Here is a 17,891-nt window from a genome sequence, read left to right as displayed (position 1 = left end):
TATACTTAAAAAGTCAAAGAAGAAAAAATTATTCAGCGCTTAAGCTTTTAATTTCCTTTACAGATATTTAGATTAATAATAATATTCAACAGCACAGGATATTACACCAGCTTATTAATCGCCCTTGTTTGAATGTGTCTCCTAAATTCCATGTGTTGGACACTTAATCCTCAAATTTTTATGTTGATGATATTTGAAGATGGGGCCTTTGGGAGGTAATTAGGAATAGATAAAGTCATCACGGTGAGGCCCCCCTGATGGAACTGTTGGCTGTTTAAGAAGAGAAAGAAGGACTGATCTGACATTCTCTTGCCCCCATCCATGCGATGCCCTGCACTGCCTCAGGGCTTGCAGAGAGTCCTCACCAGCAAGAATGCCCTCAGCAGATGCAGCACCTTGACCTTGGACTTCTCAGCCTACAAAACTGTAAGAAATAAATTTATTTTCTTTGTAATTTACCCAGCTTCAGGTATTCAGCTAAGCAACAGAAAATGAACTAAGACAGTAAATGAAGGTCACAATGAGCTTCTTCCCTGATTATCGTCACAACTGATGGTGAGTGATCGTTTTAAAAGGAAACTCACCCCTGTCTCTCCCACATCTAAAAATCCTCATGGGGCTCTCCTGTGGGAATAACTTTAAAATCCATAGTAGGGCAAACCAGGGCATGGGCCATCTATATGTTTATCTGTCTGATGGTCTCTTCTTGCATTCTAAAACTTTATGCAACTTAATTTTCAACTATCACTCTATTTTCTCAAAATACCAAGAACTGTCACACTGCTCCTTCTTCCCAGACCTTCATTCTTTGTTGAGGACACCCAGAAATCCTCAGAACTTAGATGATCTCATCTTGTGCCTCCCAGTGCCTCTTACCACTTTCCTCACTGCATTCAAAACTGCAAGTAATCCTTTCTTTGTTTTATCTGTTCTTTTCCTCTGTAACGTCTTTGAGGGCTGGCATGGAGGCTTGATAAGAATTGGTGCTCATAAAAATATCTTCAAAATATCTGATCTCTCGAACATCAATAATTAAATGCTATAAATGAAAGCTATAATTAAAAACCTCATTACAATTTTATGAAATTTAATGCATTTTGTACAGCAAAAAGTGAAATATAATTTAACATTTATGTTATCATTTTAGTATTCTTTTTGTAATATTGATAAAGACTGCAAAAGCAAGGCCTTCAGATTCACACAGACCCTCACACATATGTTACTCATATTCCATGAGCACTGAAATAAACCACTATTGATGTTGCAATGGGAACTTATGTTTTCTACTTCAAAATATCTGCTTGTTAATACTTTGGCACAAAATAAAGGCTCTGCAAAACACACACATTTTCCATCTTGCAGGAGATTCTCTACAATAAAGATCTGTTATTCAAGACAGTATGTGATAAACAGTCACACAGAATCAATCTCTCTATGGGAAATATTTAAAATTCAAGAGCTCTGAGCAAAAAATTCAATATGAAACTGTGCACAGTTGACTGCTACTCTGGCTGCTGAAGTATATTAACTCATGATCAGTTAGTTAACTTTTCCTTTAATTTCTTATTATCCATTTATTGATATTCACTGATCATGCTTCTAAGAACAGCTTTTCATTAACATAATCTACAGCATAGAAAGTGAGATCCTTATTTTATAATCAGTGGTTTTAACAAGCTACAGACTTCAAGTGCAATACAATGGCAAAGCAATTACAATCAATTAATTTCCATCTGACAACTGCTGTCTCTAGTGGTTACCGCCCCATTCTACCAACCGATTTCTCCATCATGTTATCATCTATCAGCACATTACAGAGGATCAGAGACCCAAGTAAATGGCTCTGCAAAAGTCTGGGGTGGGAAAGCTCAGATATCAGGCTTAACATGTACTGAGGCTTTCCATTTCCACAGCTTAAAGAATCCCCAAATTAATTTAAAATACTCATGCTTAACCTTCACAATGTCTTTACTGAATTCAAAGAAAACATCATTATCATAATTATTAAGTGACAATATAATAAACAATAAAACATTGGGTATGATCATTCTTTAAGTAAATAACTGTAATTATCAATACATTTGAGACCTTAGAATGTACCTAAGCATTTTACTATATGTTATCTATATAGTATTATTACCTGAAATCACAGAGGCTTTGGGTAGGGTAAGTGTAATTCATCATCAGGCGAAATTTTATTCTTGAAAGTCATGCAAAAGATGTGTATGGAAATATAGGCAAATTCTGGACCCTTAATAAAATCACTAGGTTGCTATGTTAACTCTAAGACCACCTACCTAGATCTTTGTTGAATGAATAATAAGCATACTATGTCTAAGTCACTCTTATTCAGGTTTTCTATTACTTACAACCAAACAAAGCCTAATAAAGAGATGCTAATAATTTTGGATGATATTCTCCTATATTGGTACATCTGATTAAAGTGCATGTATGCATTCATACATCTATTTAATTTTCAACACATAAGATATACTACAAAGCACATAAAATACAACATAAATAAGAAAGAGCCAAAAAAAAACTATAAAGTGCAATTCTTTATTTTCTTTCTGTGCCCTAAGGTGGCATAGTGTGCTCTAACATATCCAGCTGAGTGTTTTATTCTGAAGAACGAACATGGAACATTTGTGAGAATGAGAACGTGGATAAGATCTAATGCCAAACTATGAAAGTTATGACCCTAAACAACCTTGGTGTATCTTTGTAATCAGATATAAAACTCTCATCTGTGAGCAAATTCAACACTTTTGGAAGCTTGTTTATATTTTTTAAAGCTACGCCACTTTTAAGACAGTCCACTAAGCTGGCTATACTATATGGTACTATTTTGGCATGTACTTAATCAAACTCCTGTTTCTAGGAATGTAATTTGGTAAATAATTTGTTATAGAGCTATTGCCTTCAAAACAATTATATGGATGAAGATTCCTGTAAGTAAGCAGGAGGGGCCTAATGTTCCTGTGAATTCCAATTTGTATTTCAAGGCTTTCTTTAAGTTCCCTTATTCCAGAGTGGGCCTTGCTATCATTAGTCATTCTCTCCACATTCATCAGCTTCTGAAGCTCCCATATGACTGGACCATGAGCTTGCTTCCATGGAGCAGAGAAGTCTTCACATCTTTAATCCACGGGCTTATGGAAGGCTTGACACAGAGGCACAGAATAGGTATTTATCTATATAGTATTACATAGATAGAAACTTTGGTCGGGCGTGGTGGCTCACACTCATAATCATAGCACTTTGGGAGGCCAAGGCGGGTGGATGACCTGAGGTCAGGAGTTCCAGACCAGCCTGGCCAACATGGTGAAACCCTGTCTCTACTAAAAATTAGCCAGGCATGATGGCAGGTGCCTGTATTCCCATCTCCTTCGAGGCTGAGGCAGGAGAATCACTTGAACCCATGAGGTGGAGGTTGCAGTGGGCCGAGATTGCACCATTGTACTCCAGCCCGGGCAACAAGAGGGAAACTCTGTCTTAAAAAAGAGGACAACTTTTTATATAGCATTTTTCTACTTGTTGGTGTTAAAAAGTGGTATCAGAGGCCAGGCACTCAGGCTCACATCTGTATCTCAGAACTATAGGGACCAAGGTGGGAGGATCACTTGAACCCAGGAGTCTGTGACCAGCCAGGACAACATAGGGGGACCTCATCTATACAAATGATAATAATAATAAATTAGTCGGGCATGGTGGCACATGCCTGTGACCCCAGCTACTCAGAAGGCTGAGGTGGGAGGATCACCTGAGCCCAGGAGGTCGAGGTTGCAGTGAACTAGTATTGTGTCACTGTACCCCAGCCTGTTTGAGGCAGGGCTGAGTGAGACCCTGTCTCAAAACAGAAAAAAAAAAAAAAAAAAAAAAAAAAAAGTGTTATGGTGAACAAAAACTCTATTTTAAAAATATCTGGGAAGCGAATTAAGTTAGGATACAAGAAGGGCTCCAAAACACCTTAGGGAAAGAGCACAGAATTTCATTAAAGGAGGGAAAATTCAGCTCAGCAGCATGGAGGACAAAGGAGGAGAAAACAAAGCAAAACAATTGGAAAGGATTCTCCAGAAACGAGGGACAGGAAGAATAAAGGAGTGTTAGGATTAAGATGAGCAGAGATTGCGCTGAGAAAGGGTTTTCCAAGCACCGTGACCAAGGTCTAGAGATGAGTTTAAGGAAGTACTACTGCTGACATTAGAAATAGTACCCCATCACTTGGGGCCACAGGAACTGTGCAATTATCTGGATCACTCATCTGGCACTTGTTATATATAGTTTATGTGTTTTCTTATTTTTTTTATATGTTTCGGTCTCTATCCCCAGGGAGGTCAGGGAGAGTGCTTTGCTTTTAAGTTTTCTATTCTTTCCACATCATGTAGCATACATAGTAAGTAATCAGTACAGTAATTAAATGCACAGTGAGAGGTGGTGGTGGTTAATTCATTAAAGGCAAAAAGGGAAGAAAATGTTGGGTTGGAAGACAGAAATCCCCGCAGATTTTGCAATTAAAGTTAATTTATTAATGAATTAAAACGATGACTGGGTTCCCCCTTAAGTACTGAATTCAACCTGAATATTACTTACGGAGGTTTCTGTGTTGCCGGCACAATGCAGCACACTGTGGGAACACATATTTTGTTGCAGGAACAAGAGTACTAAATTGGTTATTACAGTTAATAATTGCATGAGATAGTCAAAGGAAGGGAGAGCTTAATTCAGGCTACAGTTATCTCTGAGGGTTTCTTAAAGTGTTGGCATTGGAGCTGGGCTTGAATATGTGTGATTGAACTGGCACAGGAAAAGGAATCCTGGATGGGAAAAGCAAGGTCACCCCCCACTCCCCGCCACAAAAAACAAACAAACAAAAACAAAACAAAACAAAAAAACACAAAAACAGAAAAACATTGAGACTCAGATTAGATCCTAAATAAACTCTTCACACTCCTGGCTTAAAAATGTCAGATTTCCTCTTTATCCACTAGAGTTGGGCAGTCGGACGCGCCACTACTTTGTAGCGGTTTCGGGCGGGCCACGAGTGCAGCAATAGGAACCCAACCCCGGCTGACCTTGAGTTCCAGGAGCTCGTTTCTTATGTCCGCGGAAGTGCAGCGGCCTCAATTTTTAGTGCAATTTTCAGGTGCAGGTGACAAGCAGCCTTATGAAAAGAAGGCTGCGAAGCTGAACGAAAAATACGAAAGGGATACTGCTGCATATCGAGCTAAAGGAAAGCCTGATGCAGCAAAAAAGGGAGTTGTCAAGGCTGAAAAAAGCAAGGAAAAGAAGGAAGAGGAGAAAGATGAGGAAGATGAAGAGGATGAAGAAGATAAAGATAAAGAAGATGAAGATGATGATGAATAAGTTGGTTCTAGCGCAGTTTTTTTTTTTCTTGTCTATAAAGCATTTAAACCCCATGTACACAACTCATTCCTCTTAAAGAAAAAAAATTGAAATGTAAGGCTATGTAAGATTTATTTTTAAACAAACAAACAAAAAAAGTCACATTCCTCAAGCAGGTGTTTTTTTTCCTCTCCCATAGAGTTCATGATATGACGATTCTCTAAGAAAAGGTAAGAATCTGGCAATGCAATCTAAAAGCTTTTGGGATTAGCAAACTACCTTTATAAGCCAGAAGCCATTTAAATATGGTTGTTGACTCTGGCAGCCTCTTCTGTAGGAATACTGTAAATGAAACCTGCTGCCATATATTAAAATTTTCTGTAGAATCTGTCATTTATCAGGCACCCAGGAAGGCACACTGGCATGAGACTGAGTTATAAAATATTTAATGGTAAAGGGAAATTGCAAGAAGAATGCAGTGGTGTTTGAAAGGGAAACAAACCATTTCTCAGCTGGCAAGAGGCAAAGATAGCTTTCTGCCTGCTGCCAAAGATCAGACAATTGTTCACTTTGCTGGCATGGGAGAAATGGGGAGTATATGGCGAGGATTTTAAAAGTTCAATTGATTCGTGGGGCTACTATGAGAACTGACAGTTCTTGATGTATCCCAGAGCGGTTAATTCTTGCAGCAAATATAGAAAGGGCCCTTGTTAAAGTTGTATGACATATCTGCCACGTTGCAGTTTGAAATCCTGCTTTTAAAAACTGTTTCAGCTGTTTAAACCTGAATGGGACATAGCTTGTTCAATGGAAATGCATTTCTTTGGGAACTGCAGAGTTTATGCTCAACTGAATGTATTTCCTTTACCCAGCATGCGAACACATGCATATTACAAACTGCTTTGCACTATGATAATAATAATAGCATCTACCATCATTGGAGCCCTTGGTGTACGCTAGGCTCTGTGCTATGTGCTTCATAGACACTATCTCTGCACCCCACATCGCTTTCCTGAAACGGCCTATTTTATGTTACTAGCTATCTCTAAATCCAATAGTGGTTTTTGTTTGTTTGTTTGTTTTGTTGTTGTTTTTTTGGTATCTCGTTGAAATTCTCAGAAACAACTGACACTCATAACCACTCTTGCCTTTGTGAAAACCCTTCTTTCCTTGGAATCCATGTTATCACATAGTCTTCATTTTCCTCTTGACCTTTGACTTTCACCAACTTAGTATCATCTAATCTATATTTAAATGCTGGATTACTTAAAGACTGGCTTTCAAATAACCCCAAGCATATACTTAATATCATGCTAAGTGTTTTCCTTTAGCTGTCTTTTTTGACCTTAAAACAACACTATGAATTTGTGCTATTTGTATTATTATTACTATTATTTTTACAAATAGAGAGATTGAGTCTTTACTTACTTTGTTTGCTTCATTGACCCAAGGGTTCATGGCTCTTACCTGGGAGCTTCTGAACACAAACCAATGCAGCTTGACTGACTCTGTTATACTGTTTCCCATAGGTCACATTTTTATTTCCATTCTTTCTTTTTTATTTATTTATTCTCTAGGTGAGTGCTGTTCCCAGGTGGTACTCAAATTAGCAGCATCAGAACCATCTCTGAGTGAGTATATTAGAAATGTAAAGCATGGACTCCATCCATGACCTACTGCACCAGAAACACCGGAGGTGGGTCCTGGATGTTGCTTTTGAAAACTTTCCAGATCGTTCTCATGAACCCTAAACTCTGAAAACCAGCTGCATGGATGATCCTCTCTGTTATTTACATGCCAATAACTTTGATTTTACACATCCAGCTCACAGGTTTCTCTGAATTCCAGTCTGCCTATCTCTTCCCTCTTGATGGACCTTCCAAAAGCACCTCAGAATTTGCTTATAGAAAATGGAACTCCTGTTCTTCCTCAACAAACCTGCTCTTCCTTTAGCAATCCCAGTCTCAGTTAATGTGACACCACCGATCCCATTGTCCAGGCCAGAAACCTAGTAGCCATTCTCTTGATCCTGCATGTGCAATCACCAAATACTCTTGATTCTAACTCCTAAATATCTTTGGAATCTACCACTTCTTTCCATCTCATCTTAACTGGAATATTCCTTACAGACCTGTCTGTGCACATGCTAGCCACCCTAAAATGAATTATTTACAATAAAATCTGTTTCCACAATATATGCAAAAAAAACAAAAAACAACAACAAAAAAAACATAGCAATCGGTCACTGCTGTTCAGAAAATCATGTCATGGCTTATCTAGGCTCTTACGATGAAGACCAAAATCTTACCAAGCCCTCTGTGTCTCTCACTCCTCATCTCATACATAATAACTGCCCCCCACTTTCAATACACAAGCCACAATTGTTCAAATGTCCCTTCTGACATGCTTCGCTCTGCAGGCCTTCTGACATGCTTCGCTCTGCAGGTTGCCATCTTTACCCCAACAATCCCACAGTTGTCCACAGATTTCATCCAGAGAACATACTATAAGACAGAGAAAACTTCAGCAAAAATAAATTCCCATTGGATATTTCTGTTCTCTACAAAACTCTCTATAGTGTTGCCCAGTAAAGGCTTTCTTCTCTGGGGACTTTTCATCATTTAGGTCACAGAACTACACCCCTCTCTTTCTGCTCTTTGGCTCTCATTCTTTCAATCAGAGCTATGACTGCTACTCATAGTCTTGAGCCACAGATAACACACATGTCTGGGAAGCCTAGCCTTTGAGATGATTTATCAAAGTCTAACAAAAATGAGACTCACCCTATGGGATACTCTCAAACTTGCTACTAGAAATAATAACCTTCATTATTTCCATTTGTTTATTCCATAAACCATATGCTTCTGGAAGATACAAACATGTTTTATATCTATGTGTGTGGGTGTGTTTGTGCATGTATGTGGGTATACGTATTCCTAATAACTAATTCATCACCTGCTATCCAATAGTTATTCAATAAATACTTATTGAATGAATATCCTGACACTAACCCTAAATTATGGACTTTTATCTATTGTAGATGAGATTTTCAGTATACCCATAGAGACTTCATTCGTTCTAACAAAACAGTCTCCCTGGGAGTTTGAACTACTCTATAGGCTAAGAAAAGCAGGAGTACATTAAGGGTTGAATACTATGTAGAAGTGAAGACAATTGCTAACCGAGTGGCCTAAAAATCCAATATGCTGGAAGACTGTAGTAGGGCTTGCTATTGACAGAGAAGGAGCAAACACTTACCTCACATAGGTCAGAAGTGCATGCTTATACTTTTTCATGGGTGTACAGTGGCCTTGTCTCTGCCTCATTCCATAAAAAATCATGAAGTAGGTTGGTTGACTATTGTGTGTGCTTATTTAGAAATATTATGATCTGGATTACAGTGGGGTCATTTTCCACTTGCTCAAATTTTACCTTACTTACACATAAGCAGTGAGCAGCATGTACGTAGAAACCCCAATACTTTCTGCTAAGAAAAGAACATGGCCATTTGTAGATGGATCTTAAACTTCAAAGAGAACTGAGTCTATGTTCGTGGGACTCTTTTCATGCTTCTCCAGCACAGAGAGACCTCAGCTAACAGACTGATTCTATCTTCTGAGTCAGGTGCATTGGGAAACTTGAAAGAGATGCCATCACAGACTTGAATTACATGGCTCTCCTTCTTCTGACAACATGTTTCCTAAGCAATTTTCTAATTGAAATTTGATTTCCAGCATTAATCTGGATGCTATCCATGGTGGGGATGGTGTTCCATTCTCTACAACATCTTTATTTCCCAAATGTGTCTTTATATGAAACTTTTAGTGGATAAAAGTTTCTCACACATAGCAACAGCCTCCTGTCTGGTCTCCCTGTACCTCACACTGGCTTCTACTATTTACTCAAGAGTTAATACACCCACCTCAAGAGCACACGTGAGCTCTCTTCATCTTGTGGCTAAAACTCCATTGGGTCTTCATTACACAAGATTAACAAACACTTCCTAGCTTATTCAGCAATTCCCCACACAAGCCATCAGAGAAGGCTCCCTGGGACTGCACTTACTAATCTGTCTCTCACACTCCTTGAGCTCCAATAGTACTGGAACACATACGGCCACTTTTAGACTATGAATTTAAATGTGCTATTCCCTTTACGTTGTACACAGCTACATATCTCTGCCTAACAAATATTTTCTAATTGTTTCAGGTTTATGTGAAATGTAAGCACATACTGAAGTCTTCCCTAGCTCCTCAGGTTAGAAGTGGCTGAAAGTATTCAGAGCTCCAGGCACACTTCCTATTCATCTCTAATACTGTGACGATCATTCTGAATTGCAGTTTCACTGCTTACATGTTTGTTCTCCATCCTCTTCTCAAACTAGATTATGGGAACTTAGGGACCTAGCAAGTCAATCTCTGTATCACCATAATTTATTACAAAGCCTGACACACAATAAATGCTTAATCCATCCTTTCTGTGACTAAGTATCATAATGGTTATAACAATGAAGATTATACCAACATCATAGGCATACACAAAACTTCAGAATGATAAGGTAACAGCATCTTGTTGCTCCAAATCTGTAATAATGTTTTTGGAAATGAATGATGAAAAACATATCTATACTTCTGTGAACATACCTGAAGCTGACTAATAATCAAGGGTTTTTTGTTCTTTTTTTAATGTTCATGGGTTCCATGGGTTCATTTAAAAAATAAAGCAGTTTTTTAAATGAAAATTAATGTGTTTGTTTATTAAAGAATTTTCTCCCACATCCAAATTTCTTGACTGGAAAGTATGTATGGATGTGATGTTCAAAATATTTAATAAGTCATATGAAAATTAGAAGACTAATCAGAATAAATCTGTACCGCCATAAGAGAGAAGCAGGGTCCTGGAGGTCCCTCTGGGGCTATATGTTAATTCTTGTTTCTGGATTAACACTGAGGAGGTTTGGGAACCCAGGCATCCAGGGTGGCATAGGTGGACAATTTTCAGGGGGATTTGAGCAGTGGTTATTTACCACATAGAATCAAGTTATTGTAATTTCTTAACAGTCAGTACAATTAATGAAGTGTACTGCTGTACATCAGGTCTACTTTCATGGTCTAAATCTGTCTTTAGTATAATTTGAAGTCAGGCATGTGATGCCTCCAGCTTTGTTCCAGTTGCTTAGGATTGCTTTGACTATTAAAGCCCTTTTTTGGTTCCATATGAATTTTAGGATTTTTTCTTTCTAATCCTGTGAAAAATGAAATAGGTAATGTAATGAAATGGCATTGAATATGTACATTGCTTTGGGCCGTATAGTCATTTTAATGATATTGATTCTTCAAATCCATGAGCATGGGGTGATTTTCCACGTGTTCATGTCATCTATGATTAGTGTTTTGTAGTTTTCCTTGTAGAGATCTTTCACTTCCTTCATTAAATATATGCCAATGTATTTTTTTGGTAACAATTTTAAAGGGGATTGAGTTCTTGATTTGGTTCTCAGCTCGATTATTATTATTGGTGTTTAGCAGTGCCACAGATTTTTCCATGTTGATTTTGTATCTTGAAATTGTATTGAAATCATTTATCAGTTCTTCATTCTGTAACATTTATCTATATGCTTATTTTTTATTCCAGTACCATACTGTTTTGATTACTATAGCATTGAGAGCCCTAGATTTGACAAAGTCACATAACTGTGACCAACTGACCTTTGACTAAGTCAACAAAAATGAATACTGGGGAGAGAACACTCTGTTCAACAAATGGTTCTCGAAAAATTGGATAACCATATGCTGACGAATGAAACCATACCCATATCTCTTACCATATACAAAAATTAACTCAAGATGAAATTAAAGACTTAAATGTAAGACTTGAAACTGTAAAAATTTTAGAAGAAAACCTAGGAAGACTTTACTGAACATTGGCCTAGGCAAAAAAATTATGACCAAGTCCTCAAAAGCAAACATCAAAAAAACAAATATATAGGCCGAGGCAGGCAGATCACAAGGTCAGGAGATTGACACCATCCTGTCTAACACAGTGAAATTTCATGTCTACTAAAAATACAAAAAAATTAGCCAAGCATGGTGGCGGGCACCTGTAGTCCCAACTACTTGGGAGGCTGAGGCAGGAGAATGGCGTGAATCCAGGAGGCGGAGGTTGCAGTGAGCTGAGATCACACCACTGCACTCCAGCCTGGGAGACAGAGCAAGACTCCATCTCAAAAGAAAAAAAAAAAAAAAAAAAAAATATATATATATATATATATATATGAGAGTTAATTAAACTAAAAATCTTCCACACAGTAAAATAAATGATCAACACAGTAAACAGACAACCTACAGAATGGGAAAATATTTGCAATCTATGCATCTGACAAAGGGCTAATATCTGGAATCTACAAGGAACTCAAATAACTCAACAAGAAAAATAAATAACTACATTAAAAAGGGGGCAAAACATGCAAACACACACTTTTTAAAAGAAAACATACAAGCAACCAATAAACATTTGAAAAACATTCTCAACATCATTAATCATCAGATAAATGCAAGTTAAAACCACAGTGAGATACCATCTTACACCAGCCAGTATGGTTAATATTAAAAAGTCAAAAAACAACAGATGTTGTGAGGATGTGGAGAAAAGGGAATGTTAATATGTTGCTGATGGGAGTGTAAATTAGTACAACCTTTATGGAAAACAGTATGGAGATTTATCCAAGAACTAAAAATAGAACTATCATTTGATCCAGTAATCCCACTACTGAGTATATACCCGATGGGAAAGAAATCATTATATCAAAAAGATATCTGTACTTGTATATTTTTGGCAGTACTATTCACAATAGCAAAGATCTGGAATCACCTTAAGTATTTATTAATGGAGTGTGTGTGTGCATATGTATAATATATACGGTATGTGTATACATATACACACATATATAACATAAATACCATATTCCATATATATATATACACACACACACATACATAATATACACACATACACACGCCAGAAATACCATATACCATAAAGTACTACTCAGCCATAAAAAAGAAATCATATCTTTTGTGGCAAAAGATTTATGAAATCTAGGACTCTCAAGGCTTAGTAACCAAAACACCATGGTACTGGTATAAAAATAGATATAGATCAATAGAACAGATTAGAGGAACTGGAGGCAATGAGCCTAAGTAAAATAACTCAGAGTAAAATACTTTATGTTCTTACTTATAACCTGGAGCTAAACAAAGGGTACATACACATGGACATATAGCAGTAAATAATATACAATGGAGACTACAAAAGATGGGAACATGGGAGGAAGGTAAGGGTTGAATAACTATCTATTGGATTACCAAATCGTTTTTTGGGTGATGAATACACTAAAAGTCCAGACTCTACCACTATGCAAAATATTAGTGTAAGAAAGCTGCACTTGTACTCCCTAAATCTATAAAAATAAAACAGATATCTACATATAAAATAAATAAATCTGTCCTTAGGAATTATAGTTTTAACAATTCAAACCAGCAACCTTGGGATAAGAGAAACTTTAGAAGTCAGCATGCAATAATAATGCTTGGAATAAACCTATTAATACAATATAAATATCATTTTCATTTTACAGAAGAGAAACTGAACTATGGAGGGCCCACACAGCAGTCTTATTATTTCACACTTCATCCATAGCAAGGCAGGGAAAAGCCAAAAAAGCCCAACTCCATAAAGAAATCTCTTTAATATTCTGCATTTCCAACCGGGCTGAGTTTTGGACTCTTTTAAGTTACATATATTCAAGCTTCTGCTTGCCAAACACTCTATTTATCACTCCAGAATAATAAACATAAGAGCAATTAGAAGGCACCATTTTTTGGTAGTTCATTCATCTTGGAACCCATCTACCCAACACCATTATTAAAAATATTTTTATTTTTAATTTCGGGGGGTACATAGCAGGTGTATATATTTAAGGGGTACTTGAGATGCTTTGATTCAGGTCTATAATGCATAATAATTACATCATGGCAAATGGGATATTTATACTTTGTGTTACAAACAATCCTATTACACTCTTAGTTATTTAAAGTGTACAATTAAGTTATTATTGACTATAGTCACCCTGCTGTGCTATCAAATAATAGGTCTTAAACTTTCTATTTTTTTTTTGTACCCATTAACCATAAAAACAGGGAACGTTTCACAAATTTGCATGTCATCCTTGTGCAGGGCCATGACAACTTTCTCTATATTGTTCCCATTTTAGTATATGTGCTGCCAAAGCAAGCACCCAACACCCATTTTTTTGAGCACACACTAAAATACTGTGCAAAGCAGGCATTGGGGTGAGGTAGGTGGTTACAAAAATAAAGACAGTGCTTGACTCTGGGGATTTCTATTACTTTCTCTTTCAAATTTTCTTTTCATTCCATTATGGCTTTGAATTAATGTGTAAACACTGACTTGATCAATATCACTCACTTTAATTACTTAAAAATCCTATTTTTCCCCTTAATAGTCTTAGCTTTTATTTGAATCTTTTATTGTAGTATTCAGAAATCCAAGCACTTTCTTCTCTGCCTGGGGCATAAAGAAGGGATAGGCATCGCAACACAAGCGCCTGGCTTGAAGCCCTGCTTATGCATTTGCTAACTATGTCAAGTGTCATGGCAGAAGTAGAAAAAAATATTCTAGTAGAGCTCATGGAGAGGGCACTTTTGTAAGTAGTGGTGTGTGGTGGCTCCGCATTTTACACAAGAAAGGCTTAGAGGCTTAGAGAGTGGGTTGAGGTGGGAACTAGAGATATCTTAATGCAGCCTTTGCATAGGATATATGTTTTTACTTCTATGGTGTTCTCCTTTGGATGGGTTGAGAAACTCAGATTAAAACAGGGCTAACTCTAACACTAGCCCCAGCCACCACCTCCAGATTCTTAGTATCTTGCCTGCAAACCACGCTGCAAAAAAAAGTCAATCAAGAGAAGTTTCCTCCTCAAAAAATAAAGCCAACTGTCAAAGACACTTTAGAGATTATTCACTCTGGCTGACTGGAAAAGTTATGAAAATTATATTAAAGTACTTTAAAAGATGGATAGTTGTTTAAGTAAAAGGACTATATCTTTTAGCTGTCTTATATCTCCAGCCCCAACCTAGATGACATATTGAGAGCTGCACAACAGAAGATAAAGAAATGCTAAATCAGGTGGAAAGGATACAACTTCCTAGACACGGCACATGAGAAGTGCACACAAGCAGGAGAGGAAATGCAAGCATGCAACCAAAGTGTTAAGAACCAAAAAGACCAAAAGGGACACGAGAAATATATTAAAAGTCAAAAGAGCACTTGGAAGCTTAAGATATTTGAATCTCAACACGTTCAAACTTAAAAAAAATAGAAATTTTAAAAATTTTAAAAAAAGAGAAAGTTACTGATATGGTTTGACTGTATCCCACCCCAAATCTCATGTTGAATTGTAATCCCCATAATCTCCACGTGTGGAAAGGATCTGGTGGGAGGTAACGGAATCGTGGAGGCAGCTTCCCCCATGCTGTTCTCATGAAAGTGAGTGAGTTCTCACAACATCTGATAGTTTTATAAGTCTCTGGCATTTCTTCTGCTGGCCCTCATTCTCTCTCCTGCCGCCCTGTGAAGAGGTGCCTTCTGCCATGATTGTAAGTTTCCTGAGGATTATCCAGCTATATGGAACTATGAGTCAATTAAATCTATTTTCTTTTTAAATTACTCAGTCTCAGGTATTTCTTCACAACTGCGTGAGAAGAGACTAATACAGTTACTGCCTAAAAATATAGGAAATCAAGAATGCAGTATTAACCCCTAAAATGTCACATTTGTTTAAAACAGACAACTAGAATATATTCAGTCATTAAGTCATTTATCATTTCGAAAACATCCAGGTCTTAGGGATATGCAATCAGATAATAAACCAATTACATTGTTCTTCAAATCTTCTCACATAAAGTACCCAATATATCAATCATTTCACTTCTTTGAAGAAGTCTCATCCCGTGCATGCACCCCTGTTCATTTTCTTCATGACAGTGTTAGTGTCATCTTAAGCAAACGTGGGAAAGGCTTGTTTCTTGATATTACATTGGGACTCTGTGTTTTAGCCTCAGATGAAATTTAGTGTGCCGAGTTCTGAATATACAACTTAATGCATCGTAATGTACTTTTGCAGATCTGAGTTTACATGACTACTTTACTACTTGCTGGCATTCTGAACATGAATAAGGTGAATATATGAAAGCATATAATTCACGGGGTTTCATGAAGCCTAAATGAGAAAAAAAGACAATGGGTGGTAGAGGGATTTTCACAGTGTTTGGCACCAAGCACATCTTTCCCATCTTTACTAAATAAGCACATATTTATTGAGTATCAGCTGTATATCTAATTCTGTAATATCTCTGCATGATGCCAATTAAAGTCATTTATTTAACAATCTATCATTGAGTATCTACTATAAGACTGCTGAGTACTATATTAGTTCCTGGGGTGGAAAGTGAGGAAATAGTTCAGATAATAAGGCACATGACTGCCTCCCAGGAGCAACAAGGCATGTGTGACTGTCATGTACCCAATCTACACTCTGCTAAGTGCCAGGCAGGGGAGAGTTGTATCTAGGTGGCTAATATACTCATAATGCTTGCTAACCTCTAAGCACTTGTTTAGAGACACTGGATGTGGTTATAGCATTTTAAAAGATAAATAAACCCTCCATAGGGTAGTTCATGGATTTCTCATGTGCTGTTACATAGACTAGATCAATAAAGTGTGGGATGCCCCCATTAATCACTAGTAAGGTGATGATCTCACGAGTGCACTACTTACAACTTGACTATCATATTGATATCAGAAAGAGAATTGATCCTTTTCTGCATTATTCCATAAAAGTTTTTTTTATGTTTTTACATTTTTCCAGAGAGGAGAGGGGCACACGTTATGCTTTATTCAGTCATGTTTGTCTTATTCATCTCTGTAAGACGTACATCTTCATATCAATGTACATGAAGGATATCTACATGGGACAAAGGGAAGGTGCGTGGATCTTATTTGACTCTTGGCTTAAGCATACCCAACTATTTTCTTTAGCAAGTTCTTAATTTATCCAAATTTACTTATGTAATATGATTAAAATATTACTTATTATTTATTTTTATGAGTAAAGGCCACAATGCATTATAGACATGCAGTAAATATTAATTTTATCATACATCTTCTGTTCTTTAAAATTTTCCTTTCCATTTGAATAGGCATTTTTCCAAAGTATACATACATCCAACAAACACATAAAAATATGTCCAAAATTGTTAGTTTATATGTAAAGTAAAGTCAAAACTACAATGAAATATCACCTCACACCCATTAGAATGCACAATAATGAGTACTGGCAAGAATGTGGAGAAATAGCAACAGTCATACAATACTGGGGAAAGTAAAACCATGCAGCTGCTGCAGAAAAGTTTGATCATTCCTCAAGATGTTAGAGTTACCATATGACCAAGCAATTCCACTCCTCACATAGGAGAATTGAAAACAAAATTTTCATACTTGTTTATAAGTTTTTATAGAAATATTACTCATAGTAGCCAAAAAGTGGAAGCAACTCCATTGTCCACCAAGTGATGAATAAACAAAAAAAGTGGTACATCTATACAATGGAATATTATTCACTACTGATTCATGCTACAGTATGCGTGAACCTTGAAAGCATTATGCTCAGTGAAAGACAGTAGGCATAAGTCTACATATTACATAGTACCATTTATAGAAAATGTCCAGAATAGGCAAATCCACAGAGACAGAAAATAAATTAGTGGTTGCCAGAAGCGGGGAGGAAGAGTGAAACTTTATGTTCCTATCTTTTAACCTTGGTTTCCTATAAATCCTTTTTTTATGTTTCCAATTTAGTAAGAAGTAAAAGGGGACAAATGTGGCTCATTAGTTAAGATTCTGCAAATAAATAACAGTCAATTTCATGTTATGCTTTTGTAAACCATTTGAGAAGAAAAAAAAGAAAAACCCCCATGAACCTCCCCAAAACTCTTTGCCTTATTGACAAACTTGACTCTCAGACCATTGTTTCAGAACAAATATTATTGAGAAAATTGGTTCATTCTCTGTGATATTTGGAAAGCAATTAAAACAAAAATCAAGATCTATAACCATCTGTTCACTTCCAATTCTTATCTCTCCATTTGCAGAAATAACTGCAAATGGAGTATTATACTGCTTGTGAATCATTCAATATTTTAAGTATGAAAGATAATGGTGGTCTTTAGCCTGGCCAACATGGCAAAAGTCCGTCTCTAGTAAAAATACAAAAATTAGCCAGGCGTGGTGGTGGGCACCTGTAATCCCAGTTACTTGGGAGGCTGAGGCAGGAGAATTGCTTGAACCAAGGAGGCAGAAGTTGCAGTAAGCCAAGATTGTACCACTGCATTCCAACCTGGGTGACAGAGCAAGACTGTCAAACAAAACAAACAAACAAACAAATAAAAAAAAGAAAGAAAGAAAGA

General features: G+C 36.9%; 1 protein-coding gene across 1 annotated transcript in view; it reads right to left on the bottom strand.

The window, feature by feature from the left end:
• NRG3 (neuregulin 3) overlaps positions 1 to 17,891 on the bottom strand; it is a 1,124,269-nt gene that overhangs the window by 628,664 nt on the left and 477,714 nt on the right.

Source organism: Colobus angolensis, unplaced genomic scaffold (genome assembly GCF_000951035.1).
Source record: "Colobus angolensis palliatus isolate OR3802 unplaced genomic scaffold, Cang.pa_1.0 Scaffold12, whole genome shotgun sequence".
In the NCBI taxonomy this organism is placed as follows: Eukaryota; Metazoa; Chordata; class Mammalia; order Primates; family Cercopithecidae; genus Colobus; species Colobus angolensis.
The sequence above is the reverse complement of the archived record's forward strand: the minus strand, read 5'-3'. Positions and strand labels throughout refer to the sequence as shown.